Here is a 17185-nt window from a genome sequence, read left to right on the forward strand (position 1 = left end):
AGAGTGTTTAGTGGTTCACCACCAAGTGCCATCTATGTAAGTGACACTTATCAAACTGTCAGAGGCATTTGCCACCAGAGTTTACTGGTATGGCTTTGGAGGGTCTTGGACAGAGAGTCACAAAAATGGTGTGACACATCCTTGGTTTAATTAATGTGATTGTGAGCAACCCTGAACCCATAATATATGTATGCGTGCCAACAGGTCACCTGTTAATTCATTAGTCTCATAGGGTATACTTAGACAAGTGACAATCTGAGGCGGTTTACCAATGCCTTCCTATGAAATATTACATGCAGCACCTGACCTGCAAGTAAATAACACTGAACTCAGTGGGACTGCCTACATAGGATCACAGTGTAACTGAAGTAAATGTTAAACACTTTTGCCTGAATTGTCTTGAGAGATCACTAATGAACATCCACTAAATTAACCAAATGCATAGAAACATCTACTTGCCTTTCAGCAATTGATTCAATAGATCTATTCATTAGGACTATCAAAAAGATGGGGGTCTAGGAGATGCTACAGAAATGTTAAGGAGGATGACATTAAGCCAACTGGATGAAAGAAAAACTATAAGAGCCAACACTTCCCAAACTATGAACATACATGTGTGCAAATGTCTACACCTGTATGGACTTGGAGGTTGGTTTTTAAGGTTTCAGCAGCCATTAAGTAACATGCTTCACATAAAATACACAGAATCGAAGCAAAAATTATTTTCTCAACTAGCTGTCTCCTGCCATGTGTTGCTGTGACCCAATCTGGTGATCTGGAAGATAAAGTAATGAGAAAGCGTTGATTTCTAATATATTTAATTTCTTTATGCTTGTGAGTAAACAGTATTTCTTGTTGTTTCTTTGTCAGGGTTACTGTAGAGATTGTCTGTTTTGCCTACTCTGGAACATGCAACATATAAATGTCCTTCTTTAGGGGTCCCTTTCAAATCTATACTATATCTGTCATATACATGTATGTGTGTGTGTGAATCATATCTATCTATCATCTATCTATCTATCTATCTATCTATCTATCATCTATCGATCGATCTATCTATCTATCTATCTATCTATCTATCTATCCCTATGGCTGGATGGCTCTTTGTCGGGAGGATTTGATTATGTTTTCTTCCTCTGGTGAAGGGAGTTGGACTGGATGGCCTTAAGGCAACATTTCACAACCTGGGGGTTGAAAATCCCTGGGGGTGTTCACGAGAGGGTGTCAGAAGGGTTTCCAAAGACCACCAGAAAACACAGCATTTTCTGTTCATCATGGGGGTGCTGTGTGGGAAGTTTGGCCCAATTCTGTCATTGGTGGGGTTCAGAATGCTCTTTGGTTGTAGATGAACTATAAATCCCAGTAACCACAACTCCCAAATGTCAAAGTTTATTTCCCCCAAATTCCATCTGTGTTCATATTTGGACATATGGAGTGTTCGTGCCAAGTTTAGTCCAGATCCATCATTGTATGAGTCCACAGTACTCTCTGGATGTAGATGAACTGAAACTCCAAAACTCAAGGACAATGCCCACCAAACCCTTCTAGTGTTTTCTGCTCATCATGGGAGTCCTGTGTGCCAAGTTTGGTTCAATCCCATCATTGGTGGAGTTCAGCATGCCCTTTGATTGTAGATGAACTATAAATCCTAGTAACTACAACTCCCAAATGACAAAATCAAATTTTTTTAGTGATGGTCACTCCTTGGGTTAGTAGCTGTCTTGTGACCAAATTTGGTGGCAATTAGTCCAGCGGTTTTTGAGTTATGATGTCACTCAAAATGAACAGAGCATTTTTATGTATTAAGATGTCTGAACAAACAGGTCTGATTTTCCAGTAAAAGGTTTGGTATACAACTTTATATATTACCTTAATCAGCAGGAGAGACTCTATGAAACTGCCCAGCTGTCAGAAGCATAGCTTTGCTTAAAGCCTGAAGAGAAAGGTGAGCCACAGCTTTTGAAGCCAACTAACAGCCAACATATGGAACCCTACAAACTAGTTAAGGACTTGTAACAAGTCTGCAATAAAGATGTTCGACCAAGAAAATGACACTTAGCCACACTAGCTGTGGCAGAAAAGAACAGCCTGTCAGGCTCCTGTGAGTGCTGTAGTGACATATAGACAATAAAAATGGGATGGCATAGGCCCTTCTCTGTGGGAGGGTTTTCTCCAGCTGTCTCCTGGGAGGCTCCGTGTGCTTCCTTTTGTAGGAAACCTTTCTGCTAAACGTGGCAGGAAGCCCCTTTGAGGTCTTATTAAAATTCTCCCTTCATGCTGTAATATATGTTGTACAAGGCAGATGACAGCACCCCAACAGTTAATTCTTTATAGTGTGGAAATGGAAGCAACCGAGGCAAAGCAACTCTGCAGCTGACATCTCCTGGTAAAACTGCACAGTTGGCATCTTGGAACAAGAAATTAATCAGGAGGGAGAATCAGCTCATAATCCCATGGCCAGCAGTCCTGGAGAGCTCATATGTATTATTTACGGTACACAGCTGTGAACTAGATTTACGGAGAATGGCTGTAAGTCCTGCACCTGGTTATGTGAGCTTAAGACAAGATGATTTTGATGGGACTTAGCTGTGCTCACTTGAGTGAAGGTCTGTGTAGTCCTAAGGAAGACTGGGAGAGTATTTTCATGATTCAAATCCAAGCAATGCCGACATTTGCCACAGAAAGTTATTATTTTGTCTCTTCTAATCCTGCACCACTTTAAATGCAGATTTTTGTTTAAAATCAGATCTTGCAAGATATTATGAAATCCAACTCACTTGTTGGGTATTTCATCATTTCTCAAGATATTTGGTGAGCAAGGTGGTGGTCTTCTTTCTCTGTTGAATATCCAGAAAAAAAATATTTATAGATGGTGAAGTCATGATCAAGAGGTGTATGAGTGAGCAAGAGTTTTACATTTGGGATGTGTATAAATAAATATTTTAACTGGTCAGATTGTGATTCCATAAGGAAACAGTGGCATCACAATGCTAATGTGAGGTATCATTATTTTCATCATGTGCCTTTGAATTATTTCTGACTTTTGGTGACTCCAAGGCATACATTCAGAGAGTTTACTTGAGAGATTAGAGGCAGTTTACTCCCACTTGATCAGGGAAACCTTATGGCTCACCTTGTGCATCACACCCAACCTAGAGTTTACTGTGTAAACTGGTACTTGAAAAACTACTAGGAAGTTGGGTTGTTGTGTGATTTCGGGACTGTATGGCCATGTTCCAGAAGCATTCTCTCCCAACATTTTGCCTGCATCTATGGCAGGCATCCTCAGAAGTTGTGAGGTCTGTTGGAAGCTAAGAAAATGGGGTTTATACGTCTGTGGAATGTCCACGGTGGGAGAAAGAACTCTTGTCTATTTGAGGTAGGTATGAATGTTTCAATTGACTACCTTGATTAGCATTTAATGACCAAGCCGTTTTCAAGATAATAATCACTTCCTTTGTTGGTGAACCAACAAAGGAGGTGATGGTCAACTAACATATTATGCTTTGTCACCATCAGATTCCTTAAGCAAGTGTGGATCTTACAGGTTTGCAAGTTGCAACCAGTCTAACTTGGTTCGTTTCAGGATTTCTTTCCTGCAAACATGGTCTGCTTTTCTCCTTTCCTCTCATTCTACATGCCTTGCTTGCTGATAGGTGTCACCTTCCAAAGACAGAAAAGAGAGATGACTTGATTATTAAGGTTCATTAAAACCCTTATGTCACCTCCTTGGCCACCTGTCAAGTTTGTCAGGCAAAACCATAGCATAGGGCCGCCCATACTAATCAAAACAGCCCAAGTCATCACAAGATTTCTCCTCTTAAAATAATCCAGAATAACCTAGATAGTTTTCTTTATAGCTCTTCAGTTATTAACAGACATACAGAGGCATCTGAAGTCTCCAAATGGTAAATAAATAAATACCTAATACCCAGATTTTTGGAAATGTGTTTTGCCATTTTCATTTGATGACAATATTTTTCAAAGTGAATAAGATTCACAAAGGAAAACTGGGTTCAAACCTTGCTCATTCCCTTGTTAAGGGCTTACTTCTAACCTTCCCTCTATCTTTCACACCAGGACAGCTTCCCATGGTTGTCTGGTCTTCTAAAAATCCCCAATATTAGCAGGTGCCGTAGAACTGCACTTGAGAAAGGCAACCAAACTAGTTCATCATCTAAAATGCCCCACATAGCCATTCCTCACTGCTTGTTCCACAAGCAGGGGCGACTCAACCATTACGCAAAGTAAGCATTTGCAGTACAGTTGATTTTGCCCAGGAGTGCTCTTGAGGCACTCTTGAGGGAAAATAGACCTTGACATATGCGAGTTGTAGTTACTGGGATGTATAGTTCACCTACAATCAAAGAGCATTCTGAACTCCACCAATGATGGAACTGAACCAAATATGGCACACAGAATTCCCACGACGAACAGAAAATATATATCAGTGATTGGTTGGGGAGGGGGGGCAAAATACTATTTGCTTACCATTGAAAATTATCTAGGGCCGCCTCTGTACGCAAGACATAGCTTATAGAAACTAAAGCCAGCCAAATTATGTTGGTACATAAGACAGAAAACTTTGCAAGCACTTGTAAGCACCCCTGTGCATAGAAATATAGAAATAAAAAAGGAAGCAACAATTTTCCGACCTTATATGGTACTCAAAATCTGATGCGAAGGCCAACTCTGTGTCTAAGATAAGTTCATTAACACTTGCTTTCTGTGCCATCTAAAACAAATTTGCATTTCCCCCTTCTACTATCCCAATCTCTTCAGCTGTCTCTTCCCTTCAACATTATAATTAAGATGGCATTTTGTGATGCCACTGCTTCCTAATACAAACACAATCTGACCAGTTAAGATATTTATTTCTACACACCCCAAATGTCAACACTTTGTTGGGTCGTTATCCAAGGCAATTAGTTCTAGAATGACAGCAATAAGACACACATTTCCACATACTTTATTGGCACATATTAATCTTCTTCTCCCTCCTTCCTGCAAAGGAAAGATGAGAGTAAATTCCGGTGGCCAGTTTTGTAACGACATTTAGAAGGCACTTTCCCTATGCTTGAAAACAAGGGTTTTAAATGTTGTTAGTTGAGTCATTTTAATGTCAACATTTTTAACAATCTCAGAAATTATTAACATTTTATCTTAATGCCTTACTTGCCGAGGGGCTAATTTGGTGCGGGGGGCATTTCTACTAATTTAAATTGATTTTTTTGAAAATTTGAAAGTAACATTACTAATGATTAATGTATCAAATTGATTTTATAATGTTAACTAAAATGATTAACTTTAACACATTAATTTTTGAATTAACATTAACATGTTCGCTTTAACAATAATGCTTCCAGGCTCTTAGGGCCCTTCCACACAGTCATATAACCCACAATATCAAGGCAGAAAATCCCACAAGATCTGCTTTAAACTGGGTTATCTGAGTCCACACTGCCATATAGTTCAAAGCAGATATTGTGAGATTTTCCGCCTTGATATTCTGGGTTATATGTCTGTGTGGACCCCGAGACTGCCTTCAACATGATGGTCATATAATCATTGACAGTCATATCCACCATGACTGTGTCTAATATACTTGGAAAGCCATACAGATTGGTAGCTTGTACTGTACTTGGATGGGAGATCACTCGCAAACACCAAATGCTTCAGAGGAAGGAACTGACAAAACCACCTCGGAGTATTCTTAGCCTAAGTACACTCTATGACGTTCATGGGGCCACTATAAGGAGACAGGCAACTTGAAGGCACATGCATGTGAATGTATAAAGCAAACACCATCGTTTCCATATAGGTCTCATAAAGAAATAGGTTTTTAACAGGAGTTTATGGCACGAATCCTGTTAATCCCAACTACAATACAGCCATCTAATCGATTGTTGAATGGTGATTCAACATATTGGAAAATTCCACTGATTCATTGTCTCTAGTTTAAAGGTAAAGGTTTCCCCCTGTCATTAAGTCCAGTCATATCCGACTCTGCGGGTTGGTGCTCATCTCTATTACTAAGCCAAAGAGCTGGCATTGTCCATAGACACCTCCAAGGTCATGTGGCTGGCATGACTGCATGGAGAACCATTACCTTCTCGCCGGAGAGGTACCTATTTGCATGTTTTTGAATTGCTAGGTTGGCAGAAGCTGGGGCTAACAGCAGGAGCTCACACCACTCCCTGGATTTGAACCTGAAACCTTTTGATCAGCAAGTCCAGCAACTCAGCGGTTTAACCTACTGCGCCACCAGTTATGACTTATTTATTTATTTATTGTATCAGAAGCGAATTGAGAATACAGTGGTCTTTAGTTTGCTTGCATGTCATGGACTCCACTTTATAGCCCCATTTCTTAAGGTTAGCTCTGCATCTTGTGGAGTTAGGACTAACACTACAGTTTAAACCTATATAGTCAAAGCTTCAGTTATGTTCTATCCTGGAATAGAGTGTGTTCTATCCTGGAATAGTATCCAGTCCCATCTCTGAAGGGACTTGTGTTTCAGGATCTTTTCCAGTTTCTTGCACAAGGTTTAACTTGCCTCCAGTTGCTACTATTTTATCTATTTCAGTCCAGTTTCATGTGTTTTGTTGCTGTATATATGCATATAAGCACAGATTGTTTTTTAAAGTCAGCATATACAGATAACCATATCATATTCCCTGCAATTGAGATTTCACCAGTTGTACTCTTATACATATGGAATTCTAGGGAAACACAGAGACCATAACTAGAAATTCAGCAACTGCTGCAATGAAACAGAACATGACAAGGACCACTGAGGTAGCAGTAAGGAAAAGAAGGGGTTTAATCTTGATTGTGATTCAGCTGTTGAAGAACAGGGTTCAATGCAGTCCATTTAGACACCTTCTGTTTCTGTATACATTCCCTGTCAAAAATTAAGTCAATCCTGTATTCCAATAAAGTAGTCCCTCCACATTTGTGGGGCTTAGGGGTGCAGGGTTCCCACAAAATGGGAAAACCATTGATATAAATAAAAAATTGCCTTTTTTAATCTGAAGGAACACTTCCATAGGCAATTCTCGGTCCTCCAGTTAGATTCTATGATTAATTTCCACCAGATGTTGATGATAGCATCACACTAGAGGACCTAGAAGTGTCCAGAGAAGTGTTCTCTCTAGACCAGGGGTCCTCAAACTTTTTAAACAGAGGGCCAGGTCACAGTCCCTCAAACTGTTGGAGGGCCGGATTATAATTTGGAAAAAAATATGAATGAATTCCTATGCAAACTGCACATATCTTATTTCTAGTGCAAAAGAACACTTCAAAACAATACAATAATTAAAATGAAGAACAATTTTAACAAATCTAAACTTATCAGTATTTGAATGGGAAGTGTGGATCTGTTTTTGGCTGATGAAATAGGATTGTTGTTGTTGTTGTTGTGTGCTTTCAAGTCGTTTCAGACTTAGGTTGACCCTGAGTGAGGGCCAGGTAAATGACTTTGGAGGGCCGTATCCGGCCCCCGGGCCTTAGTTTGAGGACTCCTACTCTAGGCAATTCTAAGTCATCCAGCATGGATCTATGGTGAAATTCAACTTTAGGTTGACAAGGAATCGCACTGGAGGACCTAAAATGCCTGGAGAGAATGTATTTTCAGTCACATTAATGGGAGCAGAGATGGAAGAAAATTCATCCACCAAGGAGCTACTGTGTTTCAATGGGTTAAACCCATGCGCCAGCTGAACTGCTAACCTGAAGACCTGAAAGTCAGTGGTTCAAACCCATCTGTCAGGCCCAGCTCCCCATGTGGAAACAGGAAAGAAACCTCTCATGGGATGGTAACACATCCAGGCGTCCCCTGGACGACAACAACAACATTTATATACTGCTCTATCTCCCCAAGGGGACTCAGAGTTGTTTCCAAGTGATATAATCAATACATACAAAAAGAACAGCATGAACATAAAATTAACAAGACAAAATAAGCATTAAAAACCAAAATAGCACATATGTTTAAAATAATCCTGCCTGTTCAAGGCAGTTTAAAAGGCTGGGCTGGGCTAGTGCGATATTAGAGGGCCCAGGAAATTAGGTAGAGTCTATGGCTGTACATTTCCAGGGCCCAATAGAAGAAAGTGACCTGGGTAATTGGTAGAAAAAGATATGGCCAATTTCTATAGTATCTGGGGCAGAGCTAGAAGTAGTCATTCTCAAAGGTTTGTTTAAACCACCAGGTCTTCAGGCTCTTATGAAAAGAGGGGAGGGATGGGGCCTGTCTTATTTCTCCAGGAAGGGCGTTCCAGAGGTGGGGGGCCACCACCGAGAAGCCCCCCCCCCTCTCTCTCGTCCCCACTAACCTTGCTTGTGACAGTGGTGGGAGCAAAAGGAGGGCCTCCTCGGAAGATCTTAATAGAGGGAGATGAGATCGCAAAGATAGGCGGGCCCCAAACCGTTTAGGGCTTTATAGGTCATAACCTGCACCTTGAATTTGGCTCAGCAACTTATCAGCAGCCAGTGAAGCTGTTTTAAAGCTTTAAGGCAACGTTTCTGTAGACGGCTGATTCTCTCATACCAGAAGCGACTTGCAATATATTCTCAATTCACCTCTGACATCATAAAAAAATCCAATGATCAAATCCATGAATGCTTCATCCACAAAGGTAGATGAAGTGATAAGTGAAGCAATAAGTGTATATCAACATGTCGATGGCTATATAAGTCCCTAGAGTTTGATCCTCCAGGGATGAAGGTCTCTTTGCTTTTCCAACATTTTATGATAAAATGTTGATCCCCAAGAATCTGTGCTCCCCCTAAATGTTGGGCAATGAAAACAAAGAACAAAGCCCCATTCTTTTGTATGAAAAAGAGTTTCTCCTCACTTTATGATTGCAATTAATGTTTTCATTCAACTGCAAAAGCTGGTGCTCAATACAAATATTAGCAGAGTGAGCGAAACAGCCACCCTTGCCTCTCCCAGCAGGGCCACCTCCCTCCCCCTCCCCTGCTCTATTTTCCCATTATCCCTTTAATGCAGAGCAAGACTGCTGATTACAAAAGAGGCAGTTTGACTCCAGCAATAGGTCTTCTTCACTAATCCTCACTGTCATAGAAATTCCAGCTGCTACATGAATAAGAAGCTCAATCCATATTTGCCAGCTCTAATATGAAATCTGTCAGAGCCCAAATTAATGAGTTCCAAATTCCTTACATCACGATAACAGGTTAAGACTGGTCAATTAATTACATAAATCCTTCCCGATTCATTGTGCATTTTCAGGCGAGATTGTGTCTTACATTACTCCATGACACAAGCCCTTTTGGCTCCTGTTGTTCCATCGAAAAGGCCCCCATTTAAGCTCAGCCCGGGCTGCCACAGCCTAGTGTTAAATGTCAGGCATTGGATTTGCAATTTTCTGTAATTGCTTTTGTTAAAAAAAATTAAATTAAAAGCTTTAGCATAGCAGTGTTCTTGAGGAGGGAGAGGTTAGGTGGACTGGACCCTAGAAAGCTGTTGCTCTCTTTACTAATCTGAACGCAAGACTAACTTTCTCTTTGCAAATTCAGTAGAGTCTCACTTATCCAACCTTTGCTCATCCAACGTTCTGTATTATCCAACGCAGTCTGCCTCCCGCCTGGATCCACAGCTGTTTCAATATATTGCAATGTGTTGGTGCTAAATTTGTAAATACAGTAATTACTACATAATATTATTGTGTATTGAACTGCTTTTTCTGTTGATTTGTTATAAAACATGATGTTCTGGTGCTTAATTTGTAGAATCATAACATAATTTGACATTTAATAGGCTTTACCTTTATCCCTCCTTATTATCCAACATTTTCGCTCATACAACGTTCTGCAGGGCCATTTCTGTTGGATAAGCGATACTCTACTGTAGAAGCAGCTTGATTTAAAGGCTGGCCCAAGATATCTAAACATTTTTTGTAGTTTCTCCCACCTACATCATTAAGTCTACAGCCAATTTTGGAAAAAATGACTCTGACGATTTTTTAAAACCCTAAGTCATGGCATTACATCTAGGAATTACTACATTTTCCAGTTGAATAACGGGGTGACACTATGTCTTGTGAAAGTACTATGAGATTCTTCCCCTACCACCGCACAATTTCATTTTTGCTTTTAAAAACATTTATATGCACCCCCTTGTGGTAAGAAGTAAAAATGTTACTTTTTTGAAGCATTGGTTACAAAAACATAGCACCACTGCACCTTGTGAGAAAAAAATATTGGAAAAATGTTGCCTCTGCAAAAATTAACATGGAAATTGAACATAAATATATTTTGCAGAAGAGGACTGACACCAAATGCAGGGCCTTTGTGGGTTGTCATTCAGAATGGTCACATATGAGTTTCAGGATTAACAGAAGTTCTCTTGTTTTACCTGCTTATTTTCACCTGCTCTCACATCATTTCCCTTATTACCTTTTATTTTAAAATAGTAAAATTTAAAATAGTAATAAAGATGGCCTAACAAGAAATTTAGGAACTAGTAAAAATAAAGGTTTTCGTATGACATTAGTTGTGTCCGACGCTGGGGGGTGGTGCTCATCTCCATTTCTAAACTGAAGAGCCGGCGTTGTCCATAGACACCTCCAAGGTCATGTGGCTGGCATGACTGCATGGAGCGCTGTTACCTTCCTGCCAGAGCAGTACCTATTGATCTACTCATATTTGCATGTTTTTGAACTGCTAGGTTGGCAGAAGCTGGGGCTAACAGCGGGAGCTCATCCCATTCCCCAGATTCAAACTGTCAAACTTTCAGTCAACAAGTTCAGCAGCTCAGCACTTTAACCCACTGCGCCACCAGGGGCTCCAGTTTAGGAATTAGTTAGTGGGGATGAGTGAAATGGAAATTGAGAAGACAGTTTTGGTGCCTGTACAAAGTCCTGGACAAACTGTTAATTGCAGGAGAAAATAACACTGAGCATTTCAGATGTAAAACAAACAAATAGAAATTTTACTTTTGAATCATTCTTTTCCACTAAGAATGTATTGGAGGAAAGTGGTTGCTCAGATTTGGCACTATGAATATTTCTTGGCTATATAAATATATACTTGGCTCACCTTGTCCAAAATGTATCTATACAATACAATTTCTTTGTCAACCATAGACGACCTTTATATCATGGCTGGGATCACATAGAAACCTCCAACTATTTTATCTTATCGGAGGACTGAACAGCCCACATGCAATTGCTATTGTGCAGCTGACCCTGGTGGCCATGCTTTGGAGCATACAAAGGATGTAATGATTGCTTCCTTGCGCTGCAGTAACATGGCTACTGTTAGTTATGCTCAGTGGCAATCTCCTACAAATGTAAACTGCTTTGTACAATTAGGTAAGGGGAAGGCTCACTCAGGCCCCATATAAAATCCGGATTATCTGTTTTGAACCAGATTATATTAGTCTACACTGCCATATAATCCAGTTCAAGGCATATAATCTGGATTTTATATGGTAGTGTAGATGGGGCCTCATGAAGCAGAGCAGCAAATGGTAAGCAGTGCCACTCTTCTAAATCAAGATGCCCAGCCCTGAAAGTCTGGGAGATTATTCTAGCGCATGAGTAAAGATCCTTCCCTTTCATTTCCACTCTCAGTAAATGTATAATAACAACAACCATTAAAACTAACAATTTTCAGTCTTTGCGCAACATTTTAAAATCTCCTAGCTTGTGCCAACTGCTTCAGTCCACCAGGTATGTTAATTAAGGATACTACTACTAGTTCTGGTACGCTCAGTATGAACCACTACTGCTCCTCAGCGTTTTCATGTTTGTTGCTGCTATTGTTGTGTGTCTTTAAGTCATTTCCAACTTATGTTGACTCTAAGACAAACCTATCACTGGGTTTTCTGAGGCTAAGAGTGTGCAACTTGCTCAAGGTCACTCAATGGGTATTCATGACACAGTGGGGATTTGAACCCTGTTCTCCAGAGTCCAGTGCCCAAAGCAGTACATAACATTGATGCCTCATATACTATTACATACTTTCCTCCAGTCTGCCACCATGTTATTAGAATTACAGTTGGGCTTTTGGCATCTATTCAGAAACAGACTGGCACCAATATATAGTTTTAGAGCAAAACTTTGAACACAATGAGGAGAATTCAAGTGTCAGTCTCAACTAAAGTAGGCCTGTTTAATCAATAGTGCTTTCATAAACACTGACTTATCAAATTATCATATTTTAGTGGATCTACTTTAATTATTAATGCGATTTAGCCTAATGCATTTATTGGATTGTTAGTGATGCTTGTACTTTGCCTTTCCTCCAGTGAACTCAAGGCAATGAACATGTTTCTCTTCTCATTGTATTCTTACTGCAGTCCTGTAGAGTAACTCGGGTTAAGATTGGCCCAAGATTGTCAGTGAGTTTCACAGGTGACTCAAGGCTAGAACATGAAATTGTGAAGTCCCTTTACAAGATGCCAGCTCTGGCTATATCTACACTCCCCTTGCCCTATATCCCAGGATCTGATCCAAAATTATCTGCTTTGAACTGGATTATGAGTCTACACTGCCAGGCAATCTGGGATAATCAGATAATCTGGGATCATATCCTGGGATATAGTGCAGTGTAGAAGGGACCTCTGTGATTCTCAACCTTTGGTCTTCCAGGTGTTTTAGATCTCAGCTCTCAAAAGGACAACTTGGGCAATGGTTAGGAATTGTGAGAGCTGAAGCCCTACATTTCTGGAAGACAAAACATTGAGAGCTACTGCAAATATCACCATTTCAGCACACTGGCTCTGAATCCAGCATCAGCACTGTATTGACACACATTTCTTTCAACATGGAATTAATTTTTCTGTGTTTATAACATTGCAGTGTTTCACAACTGAAAGTTGCAAAGAGGAATATATGGACTAAAAGTTTTCACAATTGCATTGTGTACCATAACATCACAGATGGAGATTTTTTGGAATTGTAGTACTACTTAAGGGCAACAGGCCGAGGGAGGTTGGTGCATATTTTGATATAAAGGATGTAAGTAAAATGTTAGCTTTCAAACAGAAACCATGGTACAGCTCCACTGTGAAGTATGTTGATCCTTACATTTTTAAGGATGTACAAAGCAATGTCACAGCACAATGCCACAACTTATGCAATGCCTCTGTTCCATAAGCAGGGCAAAGACTTCTTTCTCTGGGCACTCCCAGACAGCACTAAATCACGGGTATTAAACAAGGGCAAAAACGTCCCAGGACTTCAGAAGGGGTCCACATACGAACCTGATAGTCCCGGGATTTCTGCCTCCGTTGTCCAGACTTAATGCTTTGCTGTGAGATTTAGAGGCTCCCAAGACGGCTGCCATGGGACTTCCACTGGAAACCTAGGCAGGTATGTGTGTGTGTGTATGCATATATATACATCTGCATATAACAAGATGCAGATACGTGGGGGTCTGGATATGCAGATCATTGCAAATGCTCCATTCTTTGTCTTGGCCAGAGAAACTGTGCCCTCCACACATTTCATTAAGTTTCTGGTACACAAAGTTTTTGCCTTCTACTCAAGTGTCACCTTCTTTTTAGGAATCGACCAATCAGGAACAAGTATCTAAAACACGGGAACAAATCTAGATAAAAAAATCCCATGATTTCCAATTGCAGGGACATACACACATTTGAAGATGCGGACATTCGGCTCAAAACCGCGATATTCCCAAATCCGGAAATCTCGTGTTTTTTGCCTTTTCTAGTGATTGTTTCTGTGTTTGCAGAGAACGGTGTCTGGCCACCCTCCTGTTTGTTGTGGAAGCTCCTGGATTAAAGGTACTGTCTGGATGCCCCTTCCTGCTCTATCACATCTCCTGTTTCAGCTCTGTGCAATAGTCCCAGGTCAGTTTTACTTCATAGCCTCATTTGTTCCAATGCTAGAGTTGAAAAGTAATGAGTTACTTTGCTAAGGGATTATTTCTAAGCAATAGAAATTAGAGAGGGAAGGAGCGTGTAAATAAAATAGCTCTTTGTGCAGCTTCTTTGCAAGATGTGAGAAGCAGAAAAGAGGAGCCAGGTACAGGGAGTGAAAGGAGGAGATACACTGAGAACATGAGCTATGCAAGAGATTTGAGTTAGTTGTAGGTGAGGAGGAGACTCAACCTACATTTGGTGTCCTGTTCCATTCTCCTCAAATGAAAGAGACATTTACTGTTACTTCAGAAAGAAAGAGGGAGGGAACTCAGTATGAGAGTATGTCGGAGTGCCTCCGTCTCTGCAAATAGTAGCACTTGAACTCAGCTCCTTCCAGTTAAAGGAGAGTCTACTGTGCAAACCGTTGGGATATTCATTTATTAATGTAAAAGCAAGCAAAAGTCAATAACCTTCAGCATATAAGATGGATAAAGAAATCGTAAAAATGTCAAAAGGAACTCTTCTTTGAAAACTACTTTATGTGTATGTTTGCACGTAAATAGAGTGACATCAGTTTTTTTTAAAAAAATGTGTGTTTCTGCATGGTAAAGGGGTGGACAGGATGGCCCTTGAGGGTCTCTATAAATTCATATGGTTTTATAGTTTTGCTTCTCTTCAGAATGTGGAAATATAAACTCATGGGGTCTTTATAAATTGAAGTCAACTTGGTGCCAGCACTGGCCCTGTTTACACAGATCATTTCGTGCAATTCGAAGCTAGTTTTAAACTGAGGCAGCCAGACAACAAATCTTCATGAAAGTGTGCAAAAGAAAGCCATCACTATCAGGACCTCAAACTCATTCCAGAATTTCCTGTGTAATCATCTGCATAGTGAAATCACTTTCTTCAGTGTCGGTTTGGAACTGCATTAAATGGTCAGTGCAGATGGGGCCTATGTCCCTTGGTTTGGATAGGTTCTTGTTTTTTCCCCCTGTCAGAGGAGGAGAAAAGCTTGAAAGTCTGGGAAAGGAGAGAAAGAGCTGGAAAATGTTTTGACGCAGGGTGCATCTGCACTATAGAATTAATAACCCTGGCTCTCCTCAGCTCCATTGACCCTTATTTTATTCCGAAACAGTCAGCCAACACTCAGGGCTCCTCGACAGACAGGCAGCCTGCAGCCGGACCTTCTTTACATAACAAAACCCCAGCCATTGAGCCATTGCCTGGGAATGCCCTTCTCTCTCTCTCTCTCTCTCTCTCTCTGTTTAATTTCCCTCCTTCAGGCCTTCACTTACAAAGAGAGCAAAGGAAAGCCTGGGTGGATGAGGGAAGGAAGAAGAGAAAATAAAAATACAGTAGACTCTCAGGCCTTTTACACAAGCTGAATAAAATCCCACATTTTTGTTTTGAACCGGAATATATGTCCATATGGACTCAAAATAAGTCAGTATTGTGGGATTTTCTGCTTTTATATTCTGGGTTACATGTCTGTGTGGAAGGGCCCTCAGTTAACCGGCGCTCATGGGGATTGGTAGAGGCCAGATAAATGTGGTTTCTGGTTGCTACAGAGTTACTATTCAAAACAGACCTAACTAATACTTTCACAAGCAACCGGGACTCTCAAGCAACCTGCAGAAATTAAAAAAAAATGAATAGTAAAGGTAAAGGTAAAGCTTTTCCCCTGCCATTAAGTCCAGTCACGTCCGACTCTGGGGGTTGGTGCTCATCTCCATTTCTAAGCTGAAGAGCCGGAGTTGTCTGCAGACACCTCCAAGGTCATGTGGCCAGCATGACTGCATGAAGCACTGTTACCTTCCTGCTGGAGAGGTACCTATTGATCTACTCACATTTGCTTGTTTTCAAACTGCTAGGTTAGCAGAAGCTGGGGCTAACAGTGGGAGCTCACACCGCTCCCTGGATTTGAACCTGAAGTTCAGCGGTTTAACCCACTGTGCCACCAGGGGCTCCAATACTTCAAATTAAAATAAAACCTAGGTCTCTGGGTCTCTGCCTCCCTGGGTCTCTGCCTCCTCCCCGCACCGGCTTCTTCCCTTCTCCAATCCTTTTTCTCCTCCCCTCCCTGACCCCATCCTCCTCCCTCCACTAAGTCTACAGTGTAGATCAGGAGTCCTCAAACCTTTTGAACAGAGGACCAGGTTACAGTCCCTCAAACTGTTGGAGGGCCGGATTATAATTTGAAAAAAAAAAAGAAAGAGTAAATTCCTATGCACACTGCACATATCTTATTTACAGTGCAAAAAACACGTAAAACAACACAATAATTAAAATGAAGAACAATTTTAACAAATATAAATGTATTAGTATTTCAATGGGAAGTGTGGGCCTGCTTTTGGCTGATAAGATAGGATTGTTGTTGTGTGCTTTCAAGTCATTTCAGACTTAGGTTGACCCTGAGCGAGGGCCGGGTAAATGACCTTGGAGGGCTGTATTCAGCCCTCGAGCCTTAGTTTGAGGACCTCTGGTGTAGATGCATCCAAAGCCACCCTTTCTACACTGCCATGTAAAATCCAGATTATCTACTTAGAACTGGATTATATAGCAGTGTACAATCATATATATGTCTATGGATGTTGGTTGACTGGTTGCATGCATACACACACAATACTTTATATATTACTATTTTATATATTGCTATATAATACATATATATTTCATAATATATAACTATTGTAAATATAACTATTGTAATATAACTATTGTAAAACGTAATATATATTACATAAGATATAATTAGATTATTATATAATATGTTACTATTATATTATACAATACAAATTAAATGGACTCATAGAATAGAGTTGGAAGGGACAGTTGAGAAGTAACAAGAGGAGGAAAAGAGCGAAGAATGGAAGGAGGGAAAGAGGGAAGGAAGGAAGAAGAGAAGGAAGGTGGGAGGGAAGGAAGGTGGGAAGGAGAGAAGGAAGGAAAGAAAGGTAGAGAAGGAAGGAGAGAAGGAAAAAAGTGAAAGGGGAGAGAAAGAGAAAGAAAGGAGAGAAGGAGGGAAAGAGCAAAGGAAGGAAGGAAGGAAGGAAGGAAGAAGAGAAGGAGGGTGGGAGGGAAGGAAGGAGGGAAGGAGAGAAGGAAGGAAAAAAGGAAGAGAAGGAGGGAAGGAGAGAAGGAAATAAAAAAGTGAAAGGAGGGAGAGAGGGAAGGAAGGAGGGAAGGAGGGAAAGAGCCAAGGAAGGAAGGAGGGAAAGGGGGAAGGAAGGAAGAAGGGAAGGAAGGAAGGAGGGAGGGAGGGAAGAAGAGAAGGAGGGAAAGAGCGAAGGAAGGAGGGAGGGAGGGAAGGAGAGAAGGAAGGAAAGAATG

Source organism: Anolis sagrei, chromosome 6, assembly GCF_037176765.1.
Source record: "Anolis sagrei isolate rAnoSag1 chromosome 6, rAnoSag1.mat, whole genome shotgun sequence".
Lineage (NCBI taxonomy): Eukaryota > Metazoa > Chordata > Lepidosauria > Squamata > Dactyloidae > Anolis > Anolis sagrei.